General features: G+C 37.7%; 1 protein-coding gene across 2 annotated transcripts in view; it reads left to right on the top strand.

Annotated features, from left to right (window-relative positions):
* The window catches only part of ANKS1B (ankyrin repeat and sterile alpha motif domain containing 1B), a 422,725-nt gene that overhangs the window by 188,720 nt on the left and 219,852 nt on the right, over nt 1–14,153 (top strand). The window lies entirely within an intron of this gene.

Here is a 14,153-nt window from a genome sequence, read left to right on the forward strand (position 1 = left end):
TGGGATTTTTTTTGTCTAGCATAGGCCACCTCCTCACAAGAAAGGCATGGGTTCATGAAGCAGGTCAAAAATGCCTTTGGTATTCTGTTCCTTCATTTTGACCCCTTTTATCTTCTTTTCAGACTGTTGCTTGGTTGAGCTTTGCCTCCTTTGCCCTTAGTTTTTCAGATATTATTGGAATTCTTGAAGATTTTTCTTCAAGGGCCCAAAGTGGTGACTTCTCCTTGTGTTAGTCCAGAGATCAGGTACGAGCTTTGTATTTGTTTCCAGCTGTACTGGAAGCTTGGCTTCCAGCTTTTTACTACTTGAGCTTTGTACTGTTTCTTGGGGTTTGGGATGTTGTTTCTTTGTTTGTTTTCCTGTGGTTCTGGAGACTTAAAATGACTGAAGGAGAAGAAAGTACTTGGGACTGAAGATTTTGAGCTGAGGCCATCAATACAGTGATCTTTGAGTCAAAACATAGGCCATATGTAAGATTGCACGGCAAAGGAATAAGTGTATAAGGACTGAGAAGGTGACTCTGATGACTGAAAAAATTCTGCTTTGTGGCTGAAGGTTATCTTGGCTTAACAATCGCCTTTACAACCTGGTTTACAACTCAGAACAGCATGGCTGGGCTTCCCACGTGGCATAGCTGAATGGTTTGCTGAGTGAATATGGAAAATGTTAAGAAAACTCACTGTTGACACAGCTAAACATCTGAGAAAGATGAAGCTTTAATACAAAAAGGACATCTGTCATGTAATTATGATTAGCAAAGAAAAACTACCTGTCATAGAATAACTACAAAGTATTTGGGGTTATTCTATTATTTTTAATTGAGTCAGTATATAATTTTTCAAAGGTACTTCAGCTACTGTAAACTTGTCATTGTTTTTTTCCTAAGTTTTCGCATGATTGTCATGACTGTAATACTGACAACATTATTATGACTTAGTCCAGAAATTGTCTATGACAAATCTATGGGTCTAATTAGAGCAGCAAAATCAAAAGTAATACCAAAATAATGTCATTGTTATTTATGTAAGAAAAGTTGCATTTAAACATGATTGACCTCAGGCAAGGTATGCAGTAAAACTCCATGCAATTCACTTCATCTATAGAGAGACAGCAAACAGCAGTGTCCAGTCAAGTATTTGAAAACCTCTGCTTGCACCTGGGCAGTAATTTGGATTTGCAGCAGCTATGATAATATGGGAGAGGAACATGGCAGAAATGAAAGACAGAGACATCTACTTTCAGTATCTTGATCAAACGAGCTTCCTGACAGGAGATACAGATGTAGCAAAAAGACTGAAAGCACTTGCTGAGCAGTGCAGTTCTGGCAACATGCAATAGTTCCCTGGAATTAGAGTTCAGATTTCCCCTCAGCTTCTGCTTCTGTTCTCCCACTCTCCTTTTCTAATTCACTATTCTTGAATATTTTCCATTTCTCAGGTGTTTTAGCTCTTCTTTAAAGTGCTGTCTTTTTTTCTTTTTTTTTTCTCCAAAATCTTCAAGCAGCTTTTCTGTATATTCCATTTAGAATGCAGTGTGAAATAGAAATAAGTGCGATCATAGGGGCTTTGCCTTTTACAAATACTTCAGTAAACATTAAATTGTGAAAGAATGATCCTGTGATTAAAACTGAAAACTGATTTTCATATTTAGTGGCCTTGGAGTGGGGGCACAAGCTGATCTGTACAATGCCTAAGAACTAGGTTCATCTTCTTTTTTAACTCCTATGCGTCTACTATTGGATATGCATTTTGTTCAGGGAGATAAACCTCCTTATTCTATGCTCTTAAATGCAGGACAGGTACAAATGGCACTTTCTGACCTTAAGTTTATGAATTTGAGTTACCAACTGCTGTGTGTATATTCTTTTTAAAGCTATTGTACCATATGTATCAGCTTCAGGAGAATACAGGCTAGCATTGCCTTGAACTCTAGTCCACTTTAGCCAGCTGAGAGCCTTGGTCTGATGCCTATCTTTAAAATTCATAGACTCACAGAATTATAGAATGGTTTGGGTTGGAAAGGACCTTAGGGATCATCTAGTTCCACCCCCCTGCCATGGGCAGGGACACCTTCCACTAGACCAGGTTGCTCAAAGCCCCATCAACCTGGTCTTGAATGTTTCCCGGGACGGGGCATCCACAGCCTCTCTGGGCAACCTGGGCCAGTGTCCCACCACCCTCATTGTAAAAAATTCCTTCCTTATATCTAGTCTGAATCTATATTCTTTTAGTTTAAAACCACTACCAGTTGTCCTATTGTAACATGCCCTACTAAAAAGTCTGTCCCTATCTTTCCTGTAGGCCCCCTTTAGGTACTGGCAGGCTGCTGTGAGGTCTCCCCGGAGCCTTCTCTTCTCCAGGCTGAACAACCCCAACTCTGTCAGCCTGTCCTCAGAGCAGAGGTGCTCCAGCCCCCTGATCACCTTCGTGGCCCTCCTCTGGACCTGCTCCAACAGGTCCATGTCCTTCTTACCTTGGGGTCCCCAGAGCTGAAGGCAGTACTGCAGGGGGGGGTCTCACCAGAGCCGAGCAGAGGGGCAGAATCCCCTCCCCACTGTACACCCCTCGCATCTTGGCGGATAGCGATACTTCCACACCCACATTGAAGATGGAATATCTTTACTTGCTCTGACTCAGACTCTCTAACTGTCAAGATAACTTAAGGAGAACTCATACCACAAAAAGGCTTTCGGTTCTTACTTTTCAACAGGAATTCTTGGAGAGTTAGCCATGTAGGGAAAAAATCATATTGCTCCGCAACTCTTCACCTGAGAATTGTGAAGTAAAGTTGTACAAGTGTGATGGTCTTTCTTTTTTAATAGTCTTTATCAATGAATCGACTTAACTGGCAAAAAGTATCAGACCTTGGAAATGACTGATTTATGCTGAATCTTTGCCTTTCATGTGGTAAAAACGTTGCTGTGTTGGCTTTAGTATAAAGTATGGTTTAACTGAAGTAGAAGATGCCAATTTTAAGAAGCAGGCAGTTACTTTGACTCAGACTTCTCTCAATGGTGATTACTGCATGTCTTGGGCTGCTATAACATGATAAAGCCAATTAAAGTTCAGATTGATTAGAGGTATTTTGATGGCACTTGCAAATTACAGACTTTTAGTCTTTATATTGACAGTCAGACTGCAAGGTTAGGTGAACTTAAATCAAGTTTCACTTAAAATTTACTTTTAAACTTCACTGATCAATTGTCCTATCTGTGGAGTTAATTTTGGTTTGGAAATACATGGCATATTTCCTCAGATGTTTGTAGCTTACTTTTTTTTTTTAAGTTTGTACCAGTTATAACAAATATCCACAGAGAAGACTGAAAGAAAGGAAGCTGCTTTCAAATAAAAAAAGCCTGTATGCCTCTTTTCTCTCCACAGATTCATTCTTTGTTTACGAGTGCTGTAGCTATCCCAATTACTTTAAATTTTGGCTCACCCTTTATTCTCTGCGCAGAGAAAATTTTAATAGCTTAATGCCTTGTTTTCCATCTAACGATGGAAAGATCAGAAGACTCAATGACCTGTTATCGGGGCTAGGAGGAGGCCAGTTTCCATGTCTCAGTTGGTGGTTCACTCCTTGTTCATTGAAGAACTCCTGTCATTCTCCTTGGAAATACCTAATGCCTGTCACTTATTCCCACCACCCTCATCAGCCTTCGTTCATTTAAGTTGGTGCAGATAGGCAGAATAATTAAATAACATAAGCTGAAGTGCTACTACTACTATAATTTTCAAGGTAACCTATTTCCAGGCATGATCATCGCGACTTTTTTTGACTGTGCTTCTTTACATTAGGTGCTTATATGAAAATGCTTTCAAGACACAAGTATTGGCTAAATACTTGGCACTTCATCTTGTATCTTCGTGAGATTTTTGAAAACTAATTAAAAAAAAAATCATAACATCACTTTGCACATTAAAATAAGTCCTTTTTAGGACCAATTTGAAAATCTCATCAGAAGTTTCTGGGTTTGGAATCTTTGGTCTTCAGGATGGTTCCTTTCTTTTCCTCTTATTCTTTTCTCTCCTTCTCCCTGTCTTTTTTCTTTCCTATTATTACAAAAGGAGAGCAATAAGGTGTGTGCCCACTTTTAATCAGAAAAGTGATTAAAATGCTTTCATTGTAATTTCTCATTATTTTAACAATAAAAGCTTTTAAAAGAAATAAAAAGAAAAAAGAAAACAGCTGCCAGGTTTTGTTCTGGTATCTGTTACAGTGCTGCCTGATATATTGAGCTGCTAGTGATGCTTATTTGCCCTTTTAAAGAGAGGAAGAAGTGACTTGTGTAAATTTCTCAGGAGACTGTGATCATTTGATTTCCAGTTTATTCCAAATGAAGAATATGCTAATTAAAACAATCATAATATTGTTTCTGCAATTATTTGTTAATTAGGATTGACTTAATGAACTACTTCTGCACACTCAGTTCTCCTGAGTGTGTTTGGTACGTTAGACAACTTGCTAGAGCAGAACTTCATCAAAGAAAACACTGGAAGAATCAATGTTATTTCAAAGCAAGTTGACCCTGAACCTCCACCGACCTGTGTAACAGCAACAGTGGGCTTCAGGCAATGCAAGGAATTGTCTTTTTCAGCAACATAATGTATACCAATGTTAATTTTTCTACAGCTGTCAATTTAGTTGAAATATACAGTTGTTTTACAATCCCTTTGAATCATGAAATACTGGAACAATTAAATTCTGCTACATGACTTCTCGGCAGAAGTAAAAATAGCAAAACAGTCATAATGGAGCATTGCTAGCACATGAAAGACAGGAATCAATTATTTCATGACTTTGAAGGTTTATTAAGAAAGAATTTGTATGCCACAACTTGCCTTAAAATCAACAGTGAGAGCCAAAGCATGTAACGTGCAATGGACCAAGAAGGGGACTTTTGTTGAAGAGTTCTTGAATGGTCAAGAGCAGCCGGCCTGAAGTTTAGTAGGTACAAGACAATGGTTTGGGCAGCAATTGTTAGCTGGGCAGGCAGGGGCCACGTTTTAGCAATACTCTGCAGGAAGATGTGTTGAGGCTTAAACACAGTACAAATGTGTTAATCTATGGAAGTAAGAGACAGCTTAGCACCCAAGTTACAGACCGACGCGCGTGAGAAAACAGGAGGCCTGTTCTTTCCTACTGTGTTTGTATGTCTGACTGATGGACTTAGCCACGCTGTCAGTTTTAATAACTGCTGTTTTCTTTGGGGGTAAGAGAGGGAAGAAAGGAGTGTGTGCGGGGAAGCTGAGTCCAAGAGCTCAGACCTTTTTTCTGTATTGACTGAAAACAAGTATTCCAGAAGGGACAGTTTGAAGCAGGCCACTCTCACCAAAATTAATATACACCTGACTCACTGTGAGTGAGTCCCTTTCCAAAACAGAAACAACGGAAAGAGATATCCTAAAAGCTCAAAGGAGAAATGTGAAGGTTTTGACTCTGCCATCCAATACTGAGGAAGTGTTTGAAATCATTGTCTGGGAGATACTTCTATTATGAAAAATACTGAGGTTTGGAAATTTGTTGTTATGTGAAAGGAAAAAGCAACACTTCTAAGTTTTTGGTGAGAACAGCTGAGAGAAATGTAGCACGTTCTTTCACCTTACACCCACAAACCTTCCAGTCAGGAACCACACCGTAAATGGGAAGAACCATCTAATTCCTGACCTGTTTGGATATCTCCTGTGGACCTGCCACTAGAGGAAGGTCCTAGTGATCCACTGGATTAGGAATAAAATGATGGGTCCAAGGAGGTCCAAAGATTGTGATTTATCCAATGAAAAAAAAATTGCCATCTTTGTCATTTCCATTCTCAGCTCCCCTGATCTTTGAGGGAGACAGCTGAGTTTACCAAATTGTTTCAAATGTAAGTCTTCTAACTGTTGGTTCATTCTACAAAGATTTTGAAGGGATTCTTCTGCAGAAGAATAAAAAAATTAGGTGATGGTGATCCCCTAATTATTTCTCTGCATTCGTACAAGTGTCCACTTCATAGTAGCCTGTCTGAATAGCAGTCACAGCTGTACAAAGCTTTTTGGAAATCTGTACTACTTTGTCAACTCTCCTCTATCCCTGCCCTCTTAGATATACAGTCCCTCTTTAAATATGCTATCACTTTAAACTGTTACATATTACAGTTCATAAATCTGGATTATTCCATGAAATTTTTGAGCTTTCCTAGTTGCAAGCTTGATAAAAGACTCTGATTTTTAGTGATTAATTTCAAAACAGTTACATCTAAGTAGTTATATAAAATTTCAGTAAATGTTCCACAGAGTTGAAAAACTTTGCAGTTCTGGACGTAATCTTCCATGACTGCATATATCTACATCTGGACTGTGATTCTACAGCCATAGGTATTTTCTAGACATTTTAAATATTTATGCGCTTTCTATCCTTACAGCTTTGTTTCTACTACCTAAGAAGAAATTTTGCAAAAATTAAATGAGGTCATTGGGGGGGGACACGACACACGACACGCGCTTTATTTTACTTTATTTCTTATGAAAGCACTGATTCCATTCTTGCTGGCTTTCAAACATAATTATAAGGTGAAACAGAGCATAGCTGAGCTTGTATGTGGAATGAGGAGAGGAGAGGCAAGCTACTTTGTATCACATCTTAAATATCTTAAAAATACTGCTCAGATCAGAAATATGTTCTTTACCAAGGTTAGGAAAGACAGAAATGTATGATCAGTGCAAATGCCAGAACATATATTTTGTATACTTTCTGCTTTTGTCTCATGCTTGGGGGAACTGAATCGTTACTTAGACAAATCCTTCCTTCCAAACAGAAGTGTTGAAATTGTTGAGCAACATCTCCTTTTAGAAACAGCATTCTAAAAATCATCCATTATTTTTCTAGTCTCTTTTGCCTTGACAATTAGTAAGTTTTGTTCCCAGTTGGTGGAGGACTTTGTCATTCCTTCTTTGCATTTGATATGTGAAATATCAGGAGTGGAACAATTAACGAAGTTTCATTAGAGTCTTCAACAAAAGGGTATGGTTTCAGGAGCTCATCTGTCACATTCATATTGCTTTGTGCTGATTTTGGTTATTAAGTGTCACCAAATTTTCCTCTTATATTACTCTTCCCTGCTGTACTACATTGTCAAATTAACATGTACTCTCTGAGCACAGCCACAACCCACTCAACTGCTAGCTTTCTCCTGCAAGAAGAGATTACCACAGAATTTCTCAATGCAATTATATGTGATCTTTCTGCAAAATTACATTTTGCATCAGTTTCCATTCATTTCTCAGAATTTCTTATGAAAGATTGCTTGAGTGTTACAAAGGAATACTGGCTTTTTTAAATTTTTTGCTGCATGGTAGAGTTGAAATATTCTAGTAGAATTTTAGCTTGAACATGGGTGTTGAATTAGTCCAGTGTTTCACCTGAGGCATGTTGAACATTATTTTATCTGCCTGAAATTTTTAGTCCATAAACATGTTAACATGTTAGTTCTCTGAAGGATTCTTATTCTGACGAATAGGTACAAGGCAGATTCTTGTGCTGTAAAATGTGATGGTTCATGGGAGGCTGTCTGTCATTAAGATGTCTAGGAAGCATGCCTTATATAGTCATAGAGAAAGAAATTCTCATGGAAACGACATTATGGAGGTGGCAGCTGCAGCTCTATGTTTTTGTCTGTGTTGAAATTTGCAGTTAAAGATTAACCCTGTATGTGATCTACATAAAAATTACATTTATGTCCCCCTCAAATACTCTACAAGTATCAAAACAAATTTCTGAAAATGTACAGGAGGGTCCATACATCTCTATAAAAGTTAAAATTAACTCTATTTGCACCAGATTACACTGCTATTGCTGAAATTTTGGGCAAGACCTATATTTGGATATTACAATGTGGTTAGGGTTAACAGTAATTACCAACTAATATCCTTCCTCACTGAAAGCTTTATTTTCTTCATTAGAGGCTGGCAAGCAATGTTCAGAAAGCTCCATACAGAACTGTCTTTCCCCCAAAATCTTTCTCATCTATTGCAGATCCTGATGGGTCATTGTGAAACAGATGTGTAGAATGTGGAGAGTGAAACCACCAAGGCGGCAGCGATAGTGAGGCAGTAAAATCCTTCAGTACCCAGCCAAGTGCAGCCTGGGATGTTAAGTGATGGAGTTGGGAGTTGTGAAGCTCCTAAGAGCAAACGCATAATCCGCAGAGACTTTTACTGTGATTTCCAAGGGGCTGTACGGCTTTTTGAAGCTGGTAATGTTGGAACCTGGGCACGGAGCCTGGAGACTGCCAACACCAGCCTTGCAAACCACCTCCTGGTGGCTCCTTTAGATTTAGGAGGAAGCAGAAGGAGACACAGCAGTCTGGCTGGACACTGTTGCTCCTTTTCTGTTGTTGCTGGTGGCAGTAGAAGTGCACATTCTTCATTAATTGCTTAGTAATTGTGTTGTTATATCTCCCACGCAGGTCCGTGGTACCTTGCTATAACATTTACTAGAGGCAGAAAACATTGCGCTGCCTCATCAAAGATGTCCGCAGCCAACATACTGCCATCAAAGAGCTGGAGCTTGGTCAGAGCACCATGTTGTTTTCTGTGTGAAATAACGCCTTCCTGAATATTGCTACTTCAGTTTTTATACACTATGATTTTTCTGTCTTATACCTTTTCTTGCTGATCATCCCATTTTATATCACTTTGGGAATACAACCAGTATCATCACTACTGGAGGTATTCTAGTGTGTCCAAAGCAATCTTTATCATGCAAATAAGATGATTTCTTTGCTTAGCACCCTTCTATGAGAGGGTACTCTCCAAATATCACTCAGCTGTGACTGTTAATCAGCCAACTGAGTGTGTGGAAAAGGGAGTTGAGAATACATTTTGGGGAAGATGTTACACATGTGCAGAGTGTGCTGCTAAAAACATCTTTCTGGATCAAGTGATAACAGAACTTGAATAGATTAATAGTGCAGGTGTCACGATACAGTTGTTACCATAGCTATAGAACAAATTTCTAGTGGATTTTTTATTTTACATTAGAAAGTTGTGCCATGGCAACAGCAATGCCTGTTAAAGATGTAACTCTGTCATTATAATTTATCTATTACAGCTCTTTTCATTACTATTATTAACAACTGTTATTCTCCTGAATGTGCTTTAGTTTTGAACATGGAATCTCTTGAGATACAAATGTGAATAAGCTGATTTCCAACTTTACATGAATGCAAAATTCACAGTATTTAGTATGCTCCTGGTTTTCTTCATGTGCTCTGCAGTCTTGGAATCAGATTCAGAAAATAGATATGTGAGTTTAATGAAGCATCTGTAAATTATAACTCTCAAATACTGAAAGTGAGAAATTGTATTCCACAGAGTTCTATATATGTACCACAAGCAAAGGTGCTGGGGTGCACCAGTGTGTAAATAAATAGCTGATTGAATTGCAACCCACTGCCTAAATGCCAGTTTGCTTGTATATAAACTGGTGATAATAGCAATATGTATCTGTGGCTTCGAGATTATGGCAGAATTGAATTTATTTGTAGTTCCAAATGTAAATGTTTTCCATGCAACACAGATCTGACAGTATCACGGTGATTTTCAGGAGTGATCCACTCAGATGGGTAAGCTCTACATGTACTTGTAATAATACTAAAGATCTGTAAAAATGTCATCTGTTTATGTTCTGGTATTTAGAATACTATTTACAAGTGAAAACTTAAGGTGGTAAGACAAGCAGTATCTGGTGAGGAAGCAAGATCTCTTTCTGTTGACTTTTTCTTAAGATTACAAAAATTAATGTTCTTGCAAAAAGAAGAAAAAATACTTTATCTTAAACAGAAAACTTCTCTCCATTGGGATTCAATCCAAGAGCTTGAACTTCTCCACCTATTCGCTCTCCCTGCTATCCCCATGCTCTTTGTTACAGTTTGTTCTCAGACTTACTCAAAAGCCCATGAGAAAGCAGAACTGGTATCATTAACTTACTGTTCACTGAGCATAGACCTATGTAGTGTAATTGCATATCATATCTTTTCTTAGTGCCAGTTAAGTTGGTTGAAACAAAAATAAAGCATCTAATGAAAAGGTTCAAAAGCATATGATAAAGTTAGGGGATAGGATGCAATAGGAATGGAGAGCCTGAATTTCTCAGATATATCAGTAGATTTTAGATTAATTCTGACAACACAGGACATTGATTATCAGTATAGACAACTTAATGAAAGGATTTTTTTCAATGCACAGCAGTATTCAAAGAAGAATAATTTTGATATGTTTAAAACCAGACAGAAAATAATACATAAAATATCACATTTTGTGCATCACTAATAAGCCTCAGAAGAAATATTGATTTCAGTATCAGTTGTCTTAAAATTTATAGCAGAAATATGCAACAATAAAAAGACACCAATCTCAGGTATGGGTAATTATTAAAAGCTAAGGAAGGATTTTTTTTTTTCTTTTCTTTTTTTTTAAGTAAAGTTGCCTATTTTAGCAAGGATACAGAAGAAGTATTATATTATCCTGTTTAGAGTTTTTCATACTTTAAGTTCTTGAGACTGAGATCTTGGATGTTCACCTGAGCAATGAAGACATGTAGTTGCAGTTTTAGATATGGTGCAGTTTGAAGAGGTTATGTAATATCTTATGCTTCAGGTCTTAGGTCAACAATACTGACTTGGAATAAGAAAGAAAAGCAAACTCTGGCAAATTATTTTATGACTATCTATTGCATGGATTATTTTTTTCCTTCTGTGATTTCTTTAGAACAATACAGTGAGTGGTAGGCTACTATACTGTTCAGAGCAGTGGTATAGTCCGTCTCTGTACTCATTATTATCTGAACGTAAAAGTATTAAGCATTAACTGCATTAGGAAACTGGAATAATAATACAAATCTGTATTAAAAGAGCATTAGACTTAACAGTTATCAATTCAAAAGTCAAAAAATTCAGAATTATAATTGGATCATGGAAGTGGTGTTTGGAAGAGAGGTCTGGAGGTCATCTAGTCCATATTCCTGTTTGGAGCAGGACTGTCATTAGCAGAGCAGACCTGACTTTTCCTAGCCAGGTCTTAAAACCTCCAAGGATGGAGATGCCACCTCTCTGGATAACCTGTTGTAGGGCTGCAGTGCAGCATGCACTTGCTTCTTGCTGCTTGCAGTGGTGCTTGCTTCTTAACCTTTATCACGACCACATACTTTTTCTTTCCTGACAACCCCAGTCTTCTTCATTGCCCAATATACATGTGGTTCTCGTTGCTCAAAATCATGGGGTGAAGAAGGCATAGCTATGAGTTCTGTGCTTCCTTTGTCATATAATTAACAAAGATCTTGGTTAAAGGAAAAGGTATCAAAGAAAAGAGCTGACAGCTGAGGCAGCTGAAAACCGCACAGACAATGCTCTATCTCTGCCAGAGCTTTTGTTGTGCTGATCAAGACAGACCAATCTTTATCCAAGTAGTCATTAACAGAGTTCCATGTTTTTTCGAGTGCTGAATTTGAGACGTTAGAGGTCTGACCTATAGAACTACTGAAGTCAATAACAAATGTGCTTTGAAAATATTCTGTGTTATACAATATTAAGTACTCTGAACAAAGCAAATCTTAAAGAATTTCAAATTGGATGCCCCAAATTTTTGGACATTTTCAGCATTATCTACTTGTGCCTTATCTCCCATTTATCAAATTAGGATGTTATCACATTACAGCCTCACCCTAGATATGTGTGTTCATATTTGTGAACCCCTTAGATAATGGGCATCATAAAAAATCTGAGGAGCTGCTGAATAACTTGATATTCAAAGAAGAATTTGAATGCTGTGCAGTAAATAGGTAATAGGACCACTTTTTCTGAACAAGGAGAATACAAAATGTTGAAGAGCTTCTCTTTCACTAAGCAAACTTTATTCTGAACACTAAGTGAAACAGGCAGTGTTTTTTTTAAAAATAGTAGATGATCATATAAAAAGTGAAATACAGTGCTGCTAACACATAAGAAGACCAAAGGTTGCACAGGCAACCTTTGTTTTCATCTTTCCTGGCTTCCTTAAAGTGTTTGTGTAGGTATTTTAAAGAAGACAGTTACACCCACAGTAGAATATATATACTTATATATGCACAATACAATAACTGTACTGAAAGATCAAGCTGAAAATGTTCATACAATATACTTGGAGTCTCTGAATACATTGCAAACTGCTGCCACTTCAACTAACAATAATCAAAAGTAATGTTTCGATATGTTGTCACTGCATTGCTGCGAGAAAGTGAGACACACACACACACACACTTTCTAGTGGTCACTACAACTATTTAGTGACCACAGAGGAATGGGGGTTCTCAGAAACAACGTCTTTTGTTTACAGTAGTAAACTGAACAAATCAGGGCATGAGACAACACTGGTGCTTGGCAGTCTGTACTGTTAAACGGGTGTGTGGGTTTTGGCAAGGTCTGGCCAGTACTGAATGGTACCCACCCAGGCAGCACCCAGACACAGCACAAGTTTTAGCTGAGGCCAGAGACCGTTCCCGGGAATTGTTTGGATGGGCCAGCTCTGTCTTGAGAAGCAGGAGAGTTTAGCTTAAAGGATGTGAGCCTAGTAATTCCCTTAGATCCCAACAGTTGTTGGCTGGTTTTATTTAGTAGTGTAGATGTAGCAAAGACATTAGTGAAGATAAAGTAGATATTAGTGAAATCCTTGCAATCCAGGTGTCTAAGCTTTTCTTTTTCCTGATTTATTCTTCTTTCTTACTTTGTCCTGACAAAAACATTTCTCTCTTAAATGAGTTCAATAGATAGCTCTAAAACACATCTCTGGAACAGCAGAATAGGATTCAGTTCGTGATTAAGACATCTAAATGTAGGTATCTGAACACAAACTGGATGCTGTCTCCCCTTGCAGTCATTGGCAGTCTAGTCAATACAGCCAGCGGAGTGCAGGGAGTGATTCACCTGACCAGCCACAACATCCAGTGACTGGGATCCACTGACTTTATCAGTCTGACCTCTGACTATGGTGGGAGTTTACATACTTCTTAGATATGTAAAATGAGATGTCCTAATCTGGTGTGGAATCCCAGCTACTGAGTTTTTCATGCAAGAGAAAAACACCAGAGTCAATCATTGTTTGCATCATTTATTTTTCATTTTAAATTCACCTTCAAATTTGCAGACATACAGTTAATTCAGCAGCTTTCAGAAATCAAAGAAAGTGAGAATGTCCTGTGTCCTCCTCTTCCCCGGCTTTTTTCCCCCAAATGCACTTTTCTGGTGTTATTGATTCCTTAAGCTCTGTCACATCCCACATTCAACCTTTTGCCATAACACCCCACATCTTTTTAGTTGCAAAATGTCTTAAGTGTATATTCTAGTCAGTTGTTTCCCAAAGAAGAAAAGTAGATTTTCTAGGTTGCACTCCTAATCTTGATTAGAATTTTATCGTGATACTTTAACAAATAAGAAAAACATGTAATTTTACATTTTTAAGCTGCTGACTAGTAAAAAAGCTGATGATGTTTTGAAGTACACACCAAAATCCTTCTTCTATCATTCATATTATCAAATACTGCCTCCTTTTAGAAGTGATATTTTGAGATTTGTGGGGTTTTTTACAAGCAGATATTTTAGCAAATAGGAGGAAACTGCTTGGTTTCTTTGCAAATTATGACGCGATGCTATGTTTGATTCCTTCTGGTAGCTAGTGCTGTATGTACAGTCCTACAGTTAGAGTCTGCATATGAACATACAATTTCTAGCAGGAATGAGATGAATGTAATTATCTTTAATGAAGTAGTTATAGAGATGTGACTGTTAGTGGAAACAGTTATTCTGAGTAGAATATGCTAACTTAATGCTGTGTGGATAGAGTTCTGCTACATACACCACCACTTTAAATGAGGCAGCACAGGTAGAAAAAGTATCTTTTTTTTTTTTTCCTCCTAGTCCTTACAGCCACAGACATAAAAAGAGCTATAAATTTTTAATAATCCACTCTGAACTGTGCCAAAAAGTGCATTTTTTTCTGTAGATTCGTTTTGTGTGTGTGTGTTAAATTGCATATAAAACTTGTTTCAAAAAGTCTTGATTTCCTATTCATTTTTTTCAGTGGTTACTCTGAATCTATTCTCAAAAGTTCCCAGAAATAAAAACAATACTCAGATCTAGTCTT

Source organism: Buteo buteo, chromosome 26 (assembly GCF_964188355.1).
Source record: "Buteo buteo chromosome 26, bButBut1.hap1.1, whole genome shotgun sequence".
Classification (NCBI taxonomy): Eukaryota; Metazoa; Chordata; class Aves; order Accipitriformes; family Accipitridae; genus Buteo; species Buteo buteo.